This window comes from Eubalaena glacialis, chromosome X (assembly GCF_028564815.1).
Source record: "Eubalaena glacialis isolate mEubGla1 chromosome X, mEubGla1.1.hap2.+ XY, whole genome shotgun sequence".
Classification (NCBI taxonomy): Eukaryota; Metazoa; Chordata; class Mammalia; order Artiodactyla; family Balaenidae; genus Eubalaena; species Eubalaena glacialis.
Genome location: NC_083736.1, coordinates 118,944,774 through 118,966,517, shown reverse-complemented (window position 1 = coordinate 118,966,517; position 21,744 = coordinate 118,944,774). Strand labels below are relative to the sequence as shown.

At 40.0% G+C, this 21,744-nt stretch overlaps 1 protein-coding gene across 4 annotated transcripts in view; it reads left to right on the top strand.

Annotated features, from left to right (window-relative positions):
• The first annotated feature begins 15,175 nt into the window (after nucleotides 1–15,175).
• The window catches only part of ENOX2 (ecto-NOX disulfide-thiol exchanger 2), a 266,757-nt gene continuing 260,188 nt past the window's right edge, over nucleotides 15,176–21,744 (top strand). For 2 of the 4 annotated variants that reach the window (XM_061177648.1, XM_061177647.1), the window contains exons 1-2: nucleotides 15,176–15,348; nucleotides 16,676–16,735. The gene's annotated coding sequence lies outside the window, so the exon portion shown is untranslated. Of the gene's footprint in view, nucleotides 15,349–16,675; nucleotides 16,738–21,744 lie in introns of those variants that run through there. The other 2 variants (XM_061177649.1, XM_061177650.1) reach the window with 2 other exon arrangements.

The following is a 21,744-nucleotide window of genomic DNA, read 5'->3' as shown; positions in this document are numbered from 1 at the left end:
ATCTCCAAAACATACAAGCAACTCATGCAGCTCAACGTCAAACAAACAAACAACCCAATCCAAAAATGGGCAGAAGACCTAAATAGACATTTCTCCAAAGAAGATATACAGATTACCAACAAACACATGAAAGCATGCTCAACATCATTAATCATTAGAGAAATGTAAATCAAAACTACAATGAGATATCATCTCACATCGGTCAGAATGGCCATCATCAAAAAATCTACAAACAGGGGCTTCCCTGGTGGTGCAGTGGTTAAGAATCCACCTGCCAATGCAGGGGACACGGGTTCGAGCCCTGGTCTGGGAAGATCCCACATGCCGCAGAGCAACTAAGCCCATGCGCCACAACTACTGAGCCTGCGCTCTAGAGCTCGCGTGCCACAACTACTGAGCCCGCGCGCCACAACTACTGAAGCCTGTGTGCCTAGAGCCCGTGCTCCACAACAAGAGAAGCCACCGCAATGAGAAGCCCGCGCACCGCAACAAAGAGTGGCCCCAGCTCGCCTCAACTAGAGAAAGCCCGCGCCCAGCAACAAAGACCCAACACAGCCAAAAATAAATTAATTAATTAATTTAAAAAAAAAGTCTACAAACAATAAATGCTGGAGAGGGTGTGGAGAAAAGGGAACCCTCTTGCACTGTTGGTGGGAATGTAAATTGATACAGCCACTATGGAGAACAGTATGGAGGTTCCTTAAAAAACTAAAAATAGAACTACCATACGACCCAGCAATCCCACTACTGGGCATATACCCTGAGAAAACCATAATTCAAAAAGAGTCATGTACCACAGTGTTCATTGCAGCTCTATTTACAATAGCCAGCACATGGAAGCAACCTAAGTGTCCATCATCAGATGAATGGATAAAGAAGATGTGGCACAGTATACAATGGAATATTACTCAGCCATAAAAAGGAACGAAACTGAGTTATTTGTAGTGAGGTGGATGGACCTAGAGACTGTCATACAGAGTGAAGTAAGTCAGAAAGAGAAAAACAAATACCGTATGCTAACACATATATATGTAATCTGAAAAAAAAAGGGAAAAAAATGGTCAGAAGAACCTAGGGGCAAGACGGGAATAACAATGCAGACCTACTAGAGAATGGACTTGAGGATACGGGGAGGGGGAAGGGTAAGCTGGAACAAAGTGAGAGAGTGGCATGGACATATATACACTACCAAACGTTAAATAGATAGCTAGTGGGAAGCAGCCGCATTGCACAGGGAGATCAGCTCGGTGCTTTGTGACCACCTAGAGGTGTGGGATAGGGAGGGTGGGAGGGAGGGAGATGCAAGAGGGAAGAGATATGGGGACATATGTATATGTATAACTGATTCACTTTGTTATAAAGCAGAAACTAACGCACCATTGTAAAACTATTATACTCCAATAAAGATGTTAAAAAAAATAAAATTAAATTTAAAAAATAAAGATATTATTTTGCTTACCACTTCCTCTCCTGTCATAATGTTATTATTATTTATTTTATGATATGTAGATTTGCTGCAAAAAAAAATTCAGTGTTCTGACAGCTGAATTTCTCACTTTCAAGTCAAGCCTCATATATACAAGCCAGGGTGGCATATAGAGTAGTCAGGAAAGGAACATGGGACCCTCATTTGGGTGAGGTCTACCTAATTGTCAACTTTACCCACTTATAAATTATGAGAGTGGCACATACTATATTAGGTCTAGGTATGGACACTGTTTCCAGTTATCACATTCAGTTTCTCTGGTCTAGGCAAATACTTTATAAAGGTGTTTCACATTTTCTATTGAATTTGTTTCTAAGAAAAATTTCATCTTATTTCTATTATAGATGCCAGTTAATTAAAGATGTATATTGTAAACTCTAAGAAACCACTGAATTTTTAAAAAGAGGTACAAATTAAAAGCCAATAGTAGAGGTAAAATGCAATAAAAATGCTCAATTTTTAAAAAGTGCAAAAATTTTAAAGTCAAAGAAGAAATGGAATAAATAGAAAACAGCTAGCGTGATGGTACATTTCAAGCAAACTATATCAATAATTACAATAAGTGCAAGTTGTCTAAAAATACCACTTAAAAGACATAGATTTTTCACATGGAATAAAAAAGCAAGACACAATTATGTCCTTTACAAGAAACCTACTTTTAAATTAAAAGACCCATATAGGGTAAAAGTAAAGGGAAAAAAAATCAGTGTTTTCATTCCCTGGCCTTGGCAGATGTTGCTCGGTGTTGGATAAAGTGAGGAATGTGACATCAGAACAAGACAGCAAGGAGAAAAGAATATACATGTCTAAAATTCCTCATACAGGGGTGGGATAGGGAGGGTGGGAGGGAGGGAGACGCAAGAGGGAAGAGGTATGGGAACATATGTATATGTATAACTGATTCACTTTGTTATAAAGCAGAAACTAACACACCATTGTAAAGCAATTATACTCCAATAAAGATATTAAAAAAAAAAAAACAGTAACGTTGCACATCCTCGTACTAAAAATCTATTAGCGTGTTATGATCCTGGCACTTTCATCTTTCAACTTGAAATGGAGGCAAATGTTATTTTGAGGTAGGGGACGGAAAAACTATAATATCTGACTTGCCTTTTAGAGCACTATTAATTCTATTAATTTAATAATTTCTCCACCACCTCCACATTTCTGTTGTTACTAAAATTGTCTCCTGGACACAACATCTACCCTTGCTGTTACTACTTCAATTTAATCAGTTACCAAATTTATGTTATTGAGGATTATCTTAACCTTAAAATATGGTAATAAAATGAGGCCAAACTCCAAAAAAAAAAATAAAAATAAAAATAATAAAATTCCTCATACAAAACCCTTAGGGTTTGATGTTTTCTGAAATTCAGAATTTGGGGTATTTTGGACAGGCAATATGGTGAATATATGGTATATTATATAACACCCCCGGGGGGTGTTACAAACACATTAGTATTTCATAGTGAAATGGATAGTCACATAAACAGGTTAAATAAAGACTATACATGGCCTCATATCAATTCAGGTCAAGTTTTGCTGCCTATGAGTTTTGGCGGCAAACTTATGAAAACTTTTGGTTTTTAGAGATTACTGAATTTTGGAATTATAGATAATGGATCATGGTCCATGGTCAGGTCAGTCAAGGAGGAGCACAAAGAAAAGTAGTGAGACCCACAAATGAGGCCATGCTGAAGCCTCCTTGGTTTTGGGATACAGGTCCATTCTTCACTTTTTCCAGCCAGAGACAGCACTTGTCCTCCAGCCTGAAGCCCCCGAAGTGCACAGTACTTTGAGTGTAGGGTTTTGGATCACTTAAGGCAAAGTTATGCCCACTATACATGCAGAGAACATGACCTTAGGATAGAAGCACTGCGTACATTATGGCCAAGTGCTGACCATGGCTGGCATCAGGAACGACTAGAACAGAACAGCTCTGATGTGCTCTTTTAATATACTGAATTCATGCACAAGATTTTATCTGGAGAAAGGGTACTAAACTATAGCCAAAAAATATGTGTCGACCATAGCATTGAAAAGTACATTGGATTGTTTCATTGAAATTTGCTAAGAGAGTAGAACTTAAATATTCTCAGTAAAGAAAGAAAGAGAGGGAGAGGGAGAAAGAGAGAAAGGGAGGGAGGGAGGAAGGAAGGAAGGAAGGAAGGAAGGAAGTAAATATGTGAGGTGACTGATATGTTAACTCATATATCTAACCATCATGTTGTACACTTTAAATATCTTACAATTTTATCTGTCAATTATACCTCAATAAAGCTGGAGAATAAAAGAAAGAAAGAAAAGTGGCTTAATTTTATTCTACTGGAGTTTGTAGATGTGTAGATTCATGTATTTCATCAAATTAGGGAAGTTTTTGGCATTACCTCTAATATTCTTTCTACCCCTTCCTCTCTTCTCTTCTAGGACTCCCATTGTGATTGTGTTGGTCTTGATGCTGTCCCATAGGTCCAGTAGGAGCTTACTCAGCCATATTGAAGGCAGAAATATAATCAATTCCTCTTGACCTCAGCATATAAACTTCCTAGGGGAATATGTGGATGCCTGATATAATGTAGATAAGCCAAGTCATAAGCAGACTGTGGAAATGATGGAAAGTTGGTGGTAAGCTTCATAGAAGTACAGTTGGCAGGGCTGGTCCTTAGATATAGACAAAAATATGGAGGCCTACTTCAGCGACCATCAACCTTTTTCCACTCCTACGTTCGTCACATGCATAATACACCATCAGTAATTCTCATTTTATACTTAGTGATTCTCATGGAGGGGGTGCCCTACAGCACATCTACCCCATGGAGCTTATGGTATGCCCCCTTCTGTGCACTCTCAATCCCTCACAGGTTTAAATTACTGTAATGAATTGCATAGTGGAAGCCTCACATATTTCTACCACTAAATCCTTCCCAACATCAGCCTGCAGCAAAGTCCACAATGTCCATCAAAAGTCATTCCTGGAGGCTGAGGTACTCTGAGGCAGCATGATAAACCAGGAAAAACTTCAGCTGAGGCTTGGACATATTTAGGTTCTAATCTCACCTCTGCCAGTTATTAGCTGTGTGACTTTGAGAAAAATCACTTAACCTCTCTGAACATATTTCCTCAACTGTAAAAGGGGAAAAATAATAATACGAACAACTCTGCAGAGTTGTTGTGAGAATTAAATGAAATGAAGTTTATAAAGTTAAGGGGTGAAGGTGAGATGCAAGTCTTACAAACTTAATACAGGCCAAGTAGTGGCATGCAAGGAGCATAGCATGGAGTAAGGTAAAACTGGATTTGAAACCTGGCTCTGTGTTTACCAGCTGTGTGATCCTGTTAGTCTCTTAATTAGCTTAACTGGTTTCCTCATCTGTATAATGGTGATAAAACACTTATCATAAAGAACAGTCATTAAGATTTAATGGGAGAATGTAAGTGAAAAAAACATGTGTGCATGCATTCCACAGATATTTTTTGAGCATATGGGAGTATGATGGAGATCAGTGTAGTGTGGGGAAAGGTGGGGGAATACTTTAGAAAGAGTGCTCAGGAAAGCCCATTACTGGCACTAGGAAGGTGATGGAAGAACTTAGCAAATGGGAGTTTCCATCCTTTGCAAATTTTAAAAACTTGCACTACTTCCACCCAGACAACTTTTAAAAGGTTCTCTCCTTCAGAAAGCACATATCCACTTCCCTGGGGTACAGCTTCCTGTTGACCAGTTTCCTCCTTTCACCTCAGTCTCATGTGCTGCCCCTCCAAAGCATAAAACTCTGAGACAGCAAGGACACTGTTGGTCCTGATTCAGTAATCAGCCTCTTTCCATGTTTCCTTCCTTGAATCATGCCTGCTATTTTGTTTGTAGGAGTCCTCTTCTTTTTTAAAAACTTTTTTATGATAACTTTATTCAGATATAATTAACAAACCACTATCAATGACCACAGGCTGAAGAGCAGGTCTCTTAAGTCTGGTCAGAGACCAAGCTGCTAACACTGAATACAATTCCTGTGTTTAACCCTGGGCTCCAACCAAATACCTAACCTAAGACATAGCCTGAATTCCTAACTCTGGACTTGGAGACTTAACCCTAATTTCAGACTGAAACCTTAACCACGGTCCCAGATAGGGACCTCAATTCTATCCATAAACTGAGCCTCTTTCTGGCCATACTCCAAGGCCTTAACTCTGATTAAATTGAGTCCCTAGATCTAGTCACATACTCACTGGCTATGTCTGGTCCAAGACTAAGTAGTGTAGTTATGACCAGTCCCAGAATGAGTCTCTAACCTTGATCTCCTATTGAACCCTAACTATGGCTACTGATAAGCCCTTAATTCGTGGTACAGAGATCCAACCTATGATCAGACATAGCCTCTAAACCTGTCCCAGGCTGAGTCTCAAGTTTGAGCTACAAACTGTGACCTAACTCTGGGATATACTTAATATCCTCCACTGACCACAAAATGAGTGCTCAGCATACGCACTGACCGAGCTCTAACCCTCACCACAAACTGAGGCTCTAACTCGGTCACAGCCTGAGATCTGATCTTGGAAACCTACCCAGCTACAATTTCCACCGACTTAGCACTAACCAGAAAATGACCCCAATATTGGCAACAGAATGACTACTAAACTTGGCCTCATACAGAAACAAAAACATGTACAGAGACTGAACTATAAACTTGGCCAAAGACTGTGCTTTAATCCTGGCCAAGAAGTGAAACCAAGTCTTCTTCAAAACTTGAGGATATAGTCCAACCACATCTTATGCCCTAATCCTGTTCACAGATAGAACCCTGAACATAGCCACAGCCTGAGACTTAACTCTGTTCATAGCTCAAGTTCTAAACCTGGCCAGATACTGAGTTCATAAATCTGACCATGGAATAATCCACTGAACCTGGGCCTCATCAATGGCCACTGATTTTGCCCCTAAATCTTATAGCCTCTAACTGCTTACAAACTCAGTTTCCGGTCACAGACTGAATTCTTAACTCTCATCACAGACTGAGCCCATAAGACTTAACCTCTAGCCTGAGTTTTCACCCTGAAAATAAAACTTATGCTCCCAAAATGGCTAATGACTGATCCTGAATCTTTGGGGTAGACTGAACCTATCTCTGGCTAAATGCTAGCCCCAGACTGAATCCCAACTCCGACCACAGCTTTAACCTTAATACTAGCCACAGACACAGCCAACGCCAGAAACTGAACGGTTCACCAAAACTGGGCAAAGACTGAACCCAAACTTTGAATATGAATTAAGGACAAAACAAAACAAATACTTTTCTTAGTCTTTGCCGAAAACCTAACAAGAGATTAATTTTAACCCTGGGCACAGATACAACTCACCATGGCAAAGGGAGCACCATGGGAGCTCTATTGCTGGGTACATTCTGAGCACTGCCTTGGGACAAAGACTGTAAATCCTGCCCATAATCTGAGACCCAAAGACTAAACCCTAAGCCTGGCTGAAGAATGATTCCTAACTCTACAAGGTTAAATCAAAACCCTCCTCATATTATTAGAACAACAACGGGCTAAGATTGAGTACTAAACTCTGCCACAGACTGATTCTTAACCCCATAAACAAAGTTCACTATATTAGTGGCCACAAACTGAGTCCTAGCACTAGCTTGAGATTCAGCAGTCAGTCTGGCCACAGTCCTAGCCCTCAACTGGGGAGAGATGTACCCATGACACTGGGCAGGGTAGGGGCGCTAAAAATTAGCACAGACTGAACTCTACTGCTGATACCAGAATGCCTGCTACACTAGCCAGAGTCTAAGTCCCAAATTGACAACAGGACATGAACACTCTAAACTCAAACCCTGGCAACAGCCTTAGCCCCAAACCCTGATTGCTGCCTGAGTCTCTAAATCTAAACACAAGCTGGATCCTATGTGTTGTCCATTCTCACACTAACTTTATTTGTAGACTGACATATAACATCGGCAGCCAACCTGAGAAACATGTTTACACTCTTAGCCCTAAAACCTTCTTCATAGTAAGTCTTAACCTGGCCATTGGTAATCCTCAAACTCTGGTAAAAGGTTAATCAGATACAAAAATCAGTTGCATTTCTATATATTAACAACAAACTATCTGAAAATTAAATTAAGAAAACGTCTCATTTACAATAGCATCAAAGCAACAAAATACGTAGGAATAAACTTAACCAAGGAGGTGAAAGACTTGTACACTGGAAACTATAAAATACTGATGAAAGAAGTTAAAGCAGATGAATATAACTGGAAAGGCATCCCTCATTCATGGATTGTAGACTTAATATTGTCAAAATGTCCATACCACCCAAAGTGGTCTACAGAGCCAATGCAATACCTATCAAAATCCCAACAGCATTTTATTTTTATTTTTATTTTTGGCTGCATTGGGTCTTCGTTGCTGCGTGTGGGCTTTCTCTAGTTGCGGCAAGTGGGGGCTACTCTTCGCTACGATGCACGGGCTTCTCATTGCGGTGGCTTCTCTTGTTGCGGAGCACAGGCTCTAGGCATGCAGGCTTCAGTAGTTGCAGCATGCGGGCTCAGTAGTTGCGGCTCGTGGGCTCTAGAGCATGCGGGCTTCAGTAGTTGCGGCACGTGGGCTCTAGGGTGCACGGGCTTCAGTAGTTGTGGTGCACCGGCTTAGTTGCTCCGTGGCATGTGGGATCTTCCTGGACCAGGGATCAAACCCGTGTCCCCTGCATTGGCAGGTGGATTCTTAACCACTGTGCCACCAGGGAAGTCCCCCAATGGCATTTTAAATGAAATGGCATTTTAAAGAAAAAACAATCATAAAATTCAGTTGGAACTGAATAGACAGTTTTCCAAAGAAGACATACAAATGGCCAACAGGTATATGAAAAGATGCTCAAGGTCATTAATCATCAGGAAAATGCAAATCAACACCACGAGATATTGCCTCACACCTGTCAGAATCGCTATTATCAAAAAGAACACAAATAACAAGTGCTAGGAAGGATGTGGCGAAGAGGGAACCTTTGTGCACCATTGGTGGGAATGTAAATTAGTGCAGCCACTAAGGAAAACAGTCTGAAGGTTCCTCAAAAAATTAAAAATGGAACTATCATACTATCCAGCAATTCCACTCCTGGGTATTTATCCAAAGAAAATGAAAAGACTAATTCAAAAATATATATGTGCCCCTATGTTCACTGCAGCATGATTTGCAATAGCCAAGATACGGAAGCAACCTAAATGTCCATCGATAGGTGAATGTATATGTCCTACTGAGAAAAATAAAAAGCAAAAGACCAATGGAATCTAAAAAAAAATAGATGAATGTATAAACAAGATTTGGTATATATTTACACAATGGAATATTACTCAGCCATAAAAAGGAACGAAATTTTGCCATTTGTCACAACATGGATGGACCTAGAGAGTATTATGCTAAGTGAAATAATTCAGGTAGAGAGAGACAAATACTGTATGATTTAACATACATGTGGAATCTAAAAAAACAAAACAAATGAACGAACATAACAAAACAGAAACAGAGTTATAGATACAGACAACAAACAGGTAGTTGTCAGAGGGGAAAGAGTTGGGAGGAGGAGAGAAATAGGTGAGGGAGATTAAGAGGTACAAACTTCCAGTTACAAAATAAATGAGTCACAGATATGAAATGCACAGTGTGGGTAATATAGTCAATAACTATATAATATCTTCGTACGAGGACAGGTGGTAACTAGACTTCTCGTGGTGATCATTTTGAAATGTATAGAAATACAGAATTTGTGCTATATGTGCACCAGGAACTAACATAGCGTTGTAGATCAATTATACTTCAAAAACAAATTCATAGAAAAAGAGATCTGATTTGTGGTTACCAGATGCAAGGGGTGGGGGGCGGCAGAAGGAATTGGATGAAGGTGGTCAAAAGGTACAAGCTATTAGTTATAAGATAAATAAGTACTAGGGATGTAATGTACAGCATGATCAATATAATTGACACTGCTGTATGCTATATATGAAAGGTGTTAAGACAGTAAATCCTCTCCCCTTTGGTAACCATAAGTTTGTTTTCTACATCTGTAAGTCTGTTTTTGTATATAGTTTTATTTGTATTATTTTTAGATTCCACATATAAGTGATATCAATGTGAGAGGGAGGGAGGGAGGAACAAATTAGGGGTATGGGATTAAGAGATACAAACCGCTATATATAAAAGATAAGCAATAAGGATTTACTGTACAGCACAAGGAATTATATTTGATAACTTGTAATAACCTATAATGCAGTATAATCTGAAAAAAATAACTGAATCACTTTGCTCTGTACCTGAAACTAACACAATATTGTAAATCAAGTATACTCCAAGAAAGAAAGAAAGAAAGGAAGGAAGGAAGGAAGAAAGAAAAAGAAAATAACTTGTTTGCTTTAAGCAAGAGAGAGAGAGAGAGGAAGAAAAAGAGAGTACGTCCTAATAGTTCTCATCACAAGGAAAAAATTTGTTTTCTATTTCTTTAATTTTGTATCTATATGAGATGACGGATGTTCACTAAACTTATTGTGGTTATCATTTCATGATGTATTTGAGTCAAATCATGATGTTATACACCTTAAGCTTATACAGTGCTGTATGTCAATTACATCTCAACAAAACTGGAAAGAAAAAAAATCAGTTAAAAAAAAGTGTCAGTGAGGATGTGGAGAAATTGGAGCTCTTATACACTGTTGGTGGAAATAGAGAATGGTGCAGTCACTATGGAAAAAAGTATGGAGGTTCCACCAAAAATTAAAAATAGGCATATCATTGACATCTATATAGATATATATATGTGATGTGATATATTTATATTTATATACATAAAATATTATTCAGCCTTAAAAAGAAGGAAATCCTACCATTTGTGACAACATAGATAAACATAGAAGACATTATGCTAAGTGAAAAAGCCGAACACAGGTGGACAAATATTCATAATTCCACTTATATGAGGTAACCAAAATAGTCAAACTCATACAAGCAGAGAAAAGAATGGTGGTTGCCAGGGGCTGGGGAGAGGAGGAAATGGGTAGTTATTGCTCAGTGAGTATAAAGTTTTAGTTTTACAAGATGAATAAGTTCTAGACTTACAACATAGTGCCTATCATTAAAAATACAGTATTGTGCACTTTAAAATATGTTAAGAGGATAGATTTCATGTTAAATGTTCTTACCACACACACACACACACACACACACACACACACACACACAAAGAAAATCCACAAAAGAACAGAAGGAAGTTTTTGGAGGTGATGTATATGTTCAGTGCCTTGATTACGGTGACAGTGTCATGGGTATATGCATACGTCCAAACTCATCAAAATGTATACATTAAATATGTGGAATTTTTTTGTATATCAATTATACATAAATAAAGCTTTTTCAAAAGAAATAGAAGGAACATTGGCCATGATTTTTGTCCCTTTAATCAGGAAAATAAATTTTTCCATAAGTCAAAGCATATTTCTTTTTGTGCCTCATTGATGAAAAAGCACCTGAGTAAAGTAGTGTTAGTTTCTTGTGTGTGTGTGTGTTAGCTTTTAGAGTCTATATTTTGAGGAAGGTAAGGAAAAGGGGTACTTTAAAGGTTTTGGGTTAACCAATCAACAGAACTTGCCACAGCAGGAGCCTAATACAATTAATATCATTATTAAAGAACTTATCTAAGAATGTTTGACAAATTAATCTCCTAACACACAATCCAGCTACTAATAATGATAAGCTTCTTTCAAGTGTCTAAATAAACAAAAATAAGCATATTGTGTATGGAACAATACTGGAATTATATAAACCAGAATGTTAATAGAAAATCAAAAGCTTAATCAGCTAGCACCAACACCAGCACTCAGTGAAGAGAAACTCTACACAAAGTCAAAATGGGACAACTACCAGCAGAATCAACTCTGACACAGGCCAAGTTGAAATGTTAACACAGGTCGCTGACTGAACCAGGCTCTGGCTGCAGAATGAGGTACAACACTGGCCACTGTGACTTAGCTCCACAGACCATTCCAATATGGGCAAAGACAGAACCCTGACACTGGCTAAAGTCAGAAACCACAGCTTGGACGTACTCTGGGCAAATATGCATCCCAAATTCTGTTCATATTCATAGTTAAAATCCTGGCCACAAACTATACTCTAACATTGTCCATAGATGAAATGCTAACTTTGGTCTGAGACAAAACTAGGGCACATGATAGGTAATATCCTAACATGGCAACAAACTGAATATTAAACTTAGACACTGACTGTGCATTAACAATGGCCACAGACTGAGGCCTAACACAGGACCAAAAATAAACTCTAACCATGAACAATAATTGAAACTTTACCTGATGAAAGACTGAACATAAATCCTGTTCAAATTCTTATTTAGCCTTTCCCCAGGCAACACAATCAGCATGAACTGTAAACCCCGACAGAGCTCTGATACTGGCCTTTACTGATTCCCAAACCTAGAAAGGAAAGTGATTCCAACACTGACCAAAAACTAAAGTCAAACCTTGAGCTGAGCCCTAACCCTGGATGTGGTCTGTCTAAGGCTGGTCCACAGACTGAGCCCCAACACTGATCTTAGAATACATCCTCTCTTATATAAACTAAATCCTAATACTGGCTAAAATTTGAACCCAAATCTTGTACACTGACTTCACAATGAGTATAACCCAGGCTACACTGGACTAAAGGCAGCCTCAGAATAAGCTTTCATGCTGGTCAGAAATATGCTCTGATCTTTGTCACAGAGAGAACCATGGCTATAACACTGGGGCCTAACAAACACTGATAACAGGCTGAGCCCTAAACTTGGTTCCATGGTCCTCTAACCATGGATCCACACTGACTTGTAAAGATAGCAACAGATTGACTAAGCCTTCATCTAAGTCGAAGATTGAAGCCAAACACATTCCACATTATAAACCTGAACTCTGCCCATGACTTCAGCTGTACACTGGCTCTTAAGCCTTAACCTTGGCCTACCAATTGATCTATAAATCCAGCCAGACTGATTTACCCTGGGTCTCTATTTCACAAATTCATCTTATACTCAAGCATTTTTTCCTGGATGTATTTTCAAGCATACTTTCTACCAACAATACATCAAGAGTCTCACCTTTGTATGTGTAAATACACATACACACACATTCCAATAAGCCTTGTAGAAATATTAAGTGTCACTACTATGTATTTTTTTTCTTTTTCTTTTTTATTTCTTTTGGCCACACTGCACGGCTTGTGGGATCTTAGTTCCCCAACCAGGGATCGAACCTGGGGTCCCAGCAGCAAAAGCACAGAAGCGGAGTCCTAACTACTGGACTGCCAGGGAATTCCACTGTTATGTATTTTAATTATTAATTATTTATTGATAGTTTCCCCCATTAGAATATAAGCTCCAAAGGGAAGGGATATGGTCTGGGCTTTGTTTTTTTTTCCCCACTCCTCTATTCCCAACATCTAGAATTGTGCCTGGAATGCCGTAGGTACTCAACAAATATTTGTTGAATGGATGAATGAGTAGTTCCTTGTTACTCTTCTGTCCTCTTATTTGACCTCTCTGCACAATATTCCAGTGATTCTACTTTGTTTTCTGTTGCTTCATCTATCAGGCCATTCCTTCTCAGCTTCCTTTGAAGGCATGTTTTCCTCTACCTACTACTTGAATATGGTTATTTTCTAGGGTTCCATACTGAATCTTTGTCCTTCTAAAATTTACTATTCTAAACACTCTCTACATGAAATTTAGTTCATATTTACTTATTTAATTACTATTTATTATTGATGTCTCCCAAATGTTTAGTTCTAACCCAGACCTCTCTCCTGTGCTTCAGACCTACATTTCCTTACAGCCTACGAAGCATCTCCACACAAATGTTACACAGATTCCTCAAATTTTTAAATGTCCCAAACTGAATCCCTCCTATCCCTCACAAAACTTGCTACTCTTTCTGGGTTCCCTATCTCAATGAATGGTACTACCATTCACTCTTCCACATCAGAACTTGGGAGTCACAGTGGATGCCTTCCTTTCCCTCCCTTTTCATACCCAAATTGTCATCAAATCCAACTGATCATATCATTTCCTTGCTTAAAATCCTTTGACGGTTCTTTACTGCTTTCAGGTTATATTTTGAACTCATTGGAATGGGCCCCTATTCCTGCCCCATCTAGTTCCTGCAGTATGGAAGTTTTTTTGTTTGTTTGTTTCCTGCACTCTCTCACATCCTTATTTCTCTGTATGGAATATGATTAACCTCCCTGCCCCAAAGACGGCAAATATCTTACTGGTTCTCCAAGGCTCATCATTCAAGCATTTCTTTCTCCAGAAGTGGAATGAGTTCTTACTCTTCTATGGTCCTACAGAACCCTGTACAGAACTTTTTAGAACACTTTGCACATTGTATAGTCTACCTCCCTTCTTAGATTGTGAGCTGCTTCAGAGGAAGGACTATTTTCCAATTCTGTAGCAACTGTGACTAGTCCAGGGCCTTGCACAAAGCAATTGGCTGAATAAATTATTGAATCTATTAAATCATCTTCTTCCTTCATGTCACTTGTTAAAATTTTAGGCAATTACCTTAGCAAAATGCAATTCCTCTTTCTTTCCCTTCATCCCACTTGGAGGTCAAAAAGTTGTCCTTAACAGTAAAATTGTAGTAACCCAATTGTAACGATCCATTCAGCTATAAGGATTCATCTCTAACAAAGAAAAGAAAAGTCAAAAGTCAGGAGTGAAATTAGCCCTAATAAACAACCATTTTCTTCAACTTTTTAATCACTTGAAAGTGTTTAGGTGTCCCACATATTCCTTTATCCACATCTTTAAACATACGTTTTACTAAAAAGATAGTTTCTTAAAGAAATATACAGTTATTTCTTATTATTCAAGTTGTATATCTGTTCTAAACTGCTACATTACACCAATGATCGTGGCCACTGTTCTTCATAGCATGGCTTCATTATAGGTTAAACAGGTTTCTTCTGGCTGGCTTCAATCACATTTCTATGCCTACTGTGACACCATTTCAAAGTAAAAAATATGATTCCCAATTAGAAACAAAGTATACATTTCCCAGAAACTTTAAAGTGATTCTAATGCACATGGTTCACACAGAACACACTTTGACAATTTTAAAGGTCCAGTCAAAATTCTAAGCTTATCAGAGCATAAATAACACTTTTTAAAAGCCACTGAATCAAAACTCAATGAGAATTTCAAATCACGATATAAAGTGTTTGCCCCCCAAATGCAAGTAGCTTAACCAACAGTAAAATCAATCTAGAACCTTCATCTGTCCCCACAAGCACAACCCCATACCCCAAGAAGGGAGATTCTCTAAGACAGCACACTCCAAACTACAACATCCAGAATACCCTCCTCGAGCCGAAACTGGGGACAATAGGAAATGAGGGAGGGGGCTGGCGGGGAAGGAATTGTGGGTATATAAGAAGAAATGTCTTGACTCCATCTCCCACAATCCCCTGTCTTCACTTGAGCCTCTCCGCCAATGTCAATATTGGATTCCACCCTCCTCCCTCCCCCCACCAGGAAGAACAACCTCCAGAGACTTCAAACTACATTTCCCATGAGGGTAAGGGCTCGGGCCTCCGGCTTCCTTGGTGACCAGTAGCCAATAGGAGACGCAGCTGCGGCCGTTGGGTGGGTGAGAGTCTAGCCTGGGCCTGGGCGCCGGGCCTAAGCCGGCAGCGCCAGGAGGGCAGTTCAGAAGACTGTCGCCCGGCATGGGGCGCCGCGAGGGCATCGCCCGCCCGGAAGCTGCCGCGCCGGCCCGATTTTCCGCAGTTCTATAAGGAGTTGAGCTTCGGTAGCCGGGGAGCTGGAGGTCAGAGAGACAGAAAGCCTGAGCGGCTGAGGCTGGGGACTGTGGGACTGAGGGGGGCCTAGGGAGGAGGGTGCTTCCGGGGCCGCGGGCCTCAGCCCTGACTCCGCCCAGCTCCGCCTCCGCGGGGGAAGGGGTGTCGGGCCCGCGAGTCGGGGTGGGCTTCTGAGCTCACCGAGCCCGTTTCCCTGGAGACTCGGGAGCGTGCCCTCTTTTCTCTTTTCCCTCAAATCTGCCCGCTGTCTTTTTCCTCCACAACGGCATCCCGTATCCGCCACCCCGGCCTTGTGCCTCCTCAGACATCTGAAGTTAGGGTTCTCCACCAGGTCTTCCCTGGGCGGCGTCTGGACTCTCCTTACTGCTTGCAGGAGTTGGGCGATCTCTTTTTCCTCTTCTTTCAATTTGCACTTCAGGTTTGGGCACACACCCCTCCCAATGCACACACACCCCTTTTCCTCTGGGGCCATGGGAATTCCTTGCCACGCCCCGGGCGTGACTTTTTGTCAACTTTTCACTTTCCGCCACTTTGATGGTGCGATCCGGGTCGTCGCCATCTCTTTATTGGCCCCTCCAGCCGCTTGCCCCTTCCCTGACCAGGTCTTTGGAGCGGAAAGGGTTTCCCCTCAATTTCCAGAAGAGATGGGGAGCAGAAGAGGGAAGGAATCTCGCTTTTGAGAAATACGTGTTTAAGGTTCAGTGCAGTGTTCTGATGAAAATAAAAGGCAAGTTAGACCTGTTGTAAAAACCGAGCGCTCTAGGGCTTTCCAGCAAGCATTGATGTTGACAAGTATTTAAGGGGCACACCAACTACAGAATAAAGTAGACTGCGCAAAACGAGACTGTATTATTTTATTATTACAAACGCGTGCGAAAAGTGCTTAGGGGTTAGTGGAAGGGGATACCGATTAGGTTGGGGGGGTTGATCTATGGAAAGTCAAGCCTAACCCTGGAAGTGCTGAAGGCTTGAAACTCTCATCTACCTTCCAGATCAATCCTGGTCGGCTTTGGGAAGGAGATGAATTTTAATTTGGGTTCCAAGAGAGTAAAGTGGACTTGAAATGGGCAAAGAGGAGGGAGAAACTGCTTCCTCATATTGGGGTTGGAATTGGAGAAGGGTAGATAGAAGAGGGAGCACTTGTATAACAGGTGGGCTTCCCTGACTGGAGTAAAACGTGTCAGCAGGGATAGATTGGGAAAGAAATAGTGTTGAAAAGCTTGGGATCATAGTAATAGGACACTTTAAAGCATCCACATAGTTTGGATATTATTCTGTATCACAAAATTAAGAACAAAAAATTAAGATTGGGTGATTTTTGTTTTTTCATCCTAGGGGAACCTGATTTGAGATCAATTCTTGGAGAACACAAAGAAGTGTGGTGGTATGTTCCAGGTGTGAGTTTAATTTAAACCCAAGAAGAGCTTTGTCTTATAGACTGTTTTGTTTGTGGTTATTCTTAGCTACACTCTATAGTTGTTACTTTTAAAGCCTAGTGATATAAATTGATTTTCTTAAGAAATGCATTTGCTGTCCTTGTGCATCCTATTGCCTGAATTGTAGTCATTTCATTGGGCAACAATAATGATTGCTATTTATGGAGCCCATAAATGTTTTGGCGCTATCATAAGCACTTTGTCGCATTATCTTAAGAGTCTTATGAAGCAGGTACTAGTCTTCCCATTTTTCTAGAAGAGGGAACTAAAACGTCAAGAAGTTAAACAACCTACCTAAAGTCACATAGATTGTAAGGAGAGTTGAGTTGGGATTTGGGTGTACAGATTTCTGACTCCAGAGCCCATGCTCTGTCCACCGTGGTTTGCTGGTCCTGCTGTTCACTTTTGTTCTTAACTTTCCATTTGTGGTAAGGAGAAATTATTGTGAGATATATTTGACCATCTTGGCAAAAACACAAATGATTCGCTTTTAGTTTCTATGTCAGTATGTGTCTGCTGTAAAGTAGCTGCCAAAAGCAAATTAGCTTAACTGTTATTGCAGCCGTAGCTAATTGTGTCTGCCAAAACTGTAGTCAGTATTACTATCTTTGAATTAGATGATTCTCTTTATAAAAACATGTCATGCCTCTAAGCTATTTGGACCTTGACAGTACTTTAGGTTTTATTTTATCTTAGACTTTAAGTGACCTTCTGGGGCACTCGGTCTCCTCCATGACCTTTGCCCCACATGAAGTGTTGGGGATGCAACAGAGCACGAGGTGTGAGCTTTCTCTAGGTCTAGTTGGGGAGATAGATGCCCATCAGTCTGAGATAATGTAGTATGTAGTATAACAGAGACAGGTTCAAAGTGCTATGGGAGGATGAAGGAAGGAGTGACTAAATGTAAGGGAGAGTCAGGAAGAAGGCTTCTGTAAGGAGGTGACATGACAGATAGGTCTTGAAGGATAATGAGTTTGCCAGGCAGAGAAGAGTGGAAGGGAGGCATTTAAGATAGGGGGAGCAGTCTGTGAAAGACATGGGATTTTTACAAGAGCAAGGTGTGTCCATTCAATGTTGAGGAATTCAGCATGGTTGGGTTGCAGATTGTTTGGGGAAAGGAAGGTATAACTGTAGAAGAGGTCAGGGCTGATTTGTGAAGAACTTTGAACACAATGATAAGAAGTTTGGATGTGCTCCCATAGGCCAATGTTTCTCAAAATGTATAGGGCATCTACCATAGTAGTTATGCTGTATTCCCACAAACATTTAAAATTTTATAAATTATATATTCTAATGTAGCTTATAAAAAATAAAACTGAATTACATCATCAAATCTAAGGTTACTTAGGAAAAGGTTTAGTGAAAATAGAAAGTAACCGGTTTTAAGTTGATTTAAAGAGGAATATTAAGTAAATAATAGTACACATGGTGTGTGAATATGGGAAAATCAGCAAGTAACACTCAAATGACTGAAACTTGGAAAATACTGGTTGTTGGCAATAAAAAAAACATTAAAATGTTTTAGATGAGGAGTGCCATGATCAGATTTTCACTTTAGGATGCACTGGAAGGGGATGATACCAGTTAGGAGGCTGGTACTCTGCTCCAGAGAGAGTTGGTGAGGACCCGAGGGAGCAACATATGAGAGGAGGGAACAGAGTCGAGAGACATTTAGGGGGTAGAATTTGTAGGACTTGGTAGACTTTTTTTTTTTAACATCTTTATTGGAGTATAATTGCTTTACAATGGTGTGTTAGTTTCTGCTGTATAACAAAGTGAATCAGTTATACATATACATATGTCCCCATATCTCTTCCCTCTTGCATCTCCCTCCCTCCCACCCTCCCTATCCCGCCCCTCTAGGTGGTCACAAAGCACCGAGCTGATCTCCCTGTGCTATGCGGCTGCTTCCCACTAGCTATCTATTTTACGTTTGGTCGTGTATATATGTCCATGCCACTCTCTCGCTTCGTCCCAGCTCACCCTTCCCCCTCCCCGTGTCCTCAAGTCCATTCTCTATGTCTGCGTCTTTGGACTTGGTAGACTTGAATATTATTATTTTATTAGTGTCATCTGAACTATTTTAAAAGCCTATATGCCACTTGCCTGTTATCCTTTATATGCTAAAATGAGCATATTATTGCCTAAATCAGGCTATGTACATATATCCATTAAGGTAACAGTGGAGGCTGTTGTCACGAATGGGTTTAGATTACACACCAGCATCCTCACTGCCTTACTGAGTGTCCTTGAGAGCAGTGGCACAAATATACAAGGAGTATGAGTATGATCTGTGATCCTTAGCCATCTGAGAAACTCCTTCAAGACTCAGCTCAAATATCAACACCTCTGTGAAGCCTTTGCTGCACCTCCCCCTCCCTCTACCACACACACACATGCATGCACACAGGAAGCAATAGTAGGCTCCTGGCTCCCACAGGACCCTGTACTTACCTCTGTTCTAGCCTGTACCACACCACAGTGTGTTGGTCTGTGGATGTGCCTGTCTCTCCCCTAGACTGTGAGCTCCTTGAGAGCAGGGACCAGGTCTCATTTATCTCCATACCCAAAGCATCCAGAATAGTACTTGGTACATGGTAGACACCTAATAAATGGTGACTGGATGAAAAGAATGGATCAACATATTCACATGAATGTAACTCTGGACCTTGGTACCACAGAGTGCCAAACACTAAAAAAAGATTAGCCGTTTGCTACATTTGCTACTTTTGCAGAATAAAGCAGTAAATTAAAGTGACCTGGGTGTATAACTTCACTAGAGTTTTCTTTCTTTTTTTTTTTTTCATTTTCTCCCACTCTCCTGTGGTTGCCTTTCTTTTTTTTCTCATCATTTATCCACCCAGCCTCCTGTTCCTTAGGCCTGCCCATTGCTTTGCTCCTCTTGACAGAGTTCACATTGCTTCTGCCCCTATATTCTGCCAAGGATCCATTGCTCCTCTCCACCCACCAAATCCAGTTGACACCATCCTTGAAATCACTCTGAAATGGGTTTCTTCCTATTTATAGACACTGCTAGTGGGACTGTAATTTGATACAGCCCTTCTGGAAAGAATTTGTCAATATGTATCAAAAATCTTAAAATCGAACATAGCTTTCAACCTTCCACTTCAACTTCTAGGGCTCTATGCTGAGAAAATAAATGTGAAGTTTCTAAAAATTTAGCTCCCAGGATGTCTAGCCCAGAATCTGTTTATAATAGCAAAAGAAAAAAGAAAAAAGGAAAGAAAAAGAAAAAAATAACATTTTATTGATAAATGTCTAATACTAGAGGTTTGAATTAAATCATTTATGGTACATGTATGGATTACTAAGTAACCATATAAATTGATATTACCAAAGAATATTTAAGGATGTGGAAAGTTGTTTGTGATATATTAAGAGAAAATTCAGGTTATAAAGCTGACAGATCTCAGTTTGCATACACACATACACACATATCACACATGCACAGCCCCCCCATCTGTGTGCACATACATAGGAAAAGTCCCATAATGGTAAACACACAAAAAAATGTTAATAGAGTTTTCCTATAAATAGAAGGATTACATACGAGTTCTCTTTTTAGCCTTTTCCATATTATTTGCTAATCCTCTATAATGACATTTTTGTACATTTTTTAAAAGTTATTTAAAAATGCTTTCCCCATGTCCACCCCTATTGCCATCGCCTTAGTTTGGGGCACACTGCCCCCTCCTACCCCGCAACACACATATGACTTCTACCCGGGATTACTACTGCCTCCAGCCTGCCTCCCTTCCAATCCTTTCTCCACCAATGCTGACAGAATGAATGATGTTTCTAAATCACAAGTCTAAAGCTATCCAGCTCTATATAAAATAGTTCAAAGGCAGCCCATTGTCCTCAAGATAAAATCCAAATTTCTTAGACTGCTTTATAAAACCTTTGAAAATCAGCTCTCTGCTTTTCTTTCCAGTGTCACTTTTTCCTCCCACAATTTACTTTTTTCTTGGAGTCTTAGGCCAGTGCCTGGCACATAATAGGTGTTTAGCTAATGCTAACCAAATATCGGTGTGGATTGTATGGGTTAACTGTTGTTTGCCAGGCAATCCACCAGGGTTTCATTTCATCCTCAGAGTAAAAATGTTAAATACGCACAACAGTTATCCCTATTTTACAGATGAGGAAAATTAATTAAATAAAAATGGGAAGAAAAGTAATCATAACAAAGAACATTTTTTTAAAGAAAAAATCAAACTCCCCTGCTATAACACAGCTTTCATTTTCCTGAGGCCCCCTGCCAGTCTTTGTCAGTGTGCATACAGACTTTGTTCATACCCTTGGGCAAGTTATATGTGACCACAGCGTAACAAAAACTGTCCAGACCGACATGATCTCACCACGTCACAGTTCACATTGTGTTAATATACAGACATCTTTCCTTTGTGTATATAACACTTCATGCAGGAGAGACAGAAGAGCTCCAATTTCTCTGTTTTTCTTTCTGTTTTGAAATTCTATGTCTTTTGGGACGGGGATGTCAGCAGAGAGCTACGGAAAACTGTGATAGAATTGAATGTACAAGAAACAGTGTGTCTCATGGGAGCCAGTGTCATTGGTTAATTTATTCTTTTAAATGTCGTGTAGATGTATTTTCCAGCAATCTGTCCCCAGGGAAGACCTTGGTTGAATTCAACTGTTAATCCTATTTACAGAATGCAGCCCATGCGTGCACTGTATTCTTGCATTGTTAAGTGATCTTAGACATATGTAGTGGATTACCATGATGACGCACAATCAGGTGAATGTGAGATATCTGATTTTCTCTACAAAAACGTATCGGTGTTCATATTGTCATTCAGGATCCTGCTGTGTGGTCTTTCCTTCATTTTCCTTACAGATAATACCCATTGTGCAAAAATGGATGCTCTTCAAAGGATGGAAGTCCTAAGCATGAATTGTCAGAATAAAATTATATCACCTTGTAAG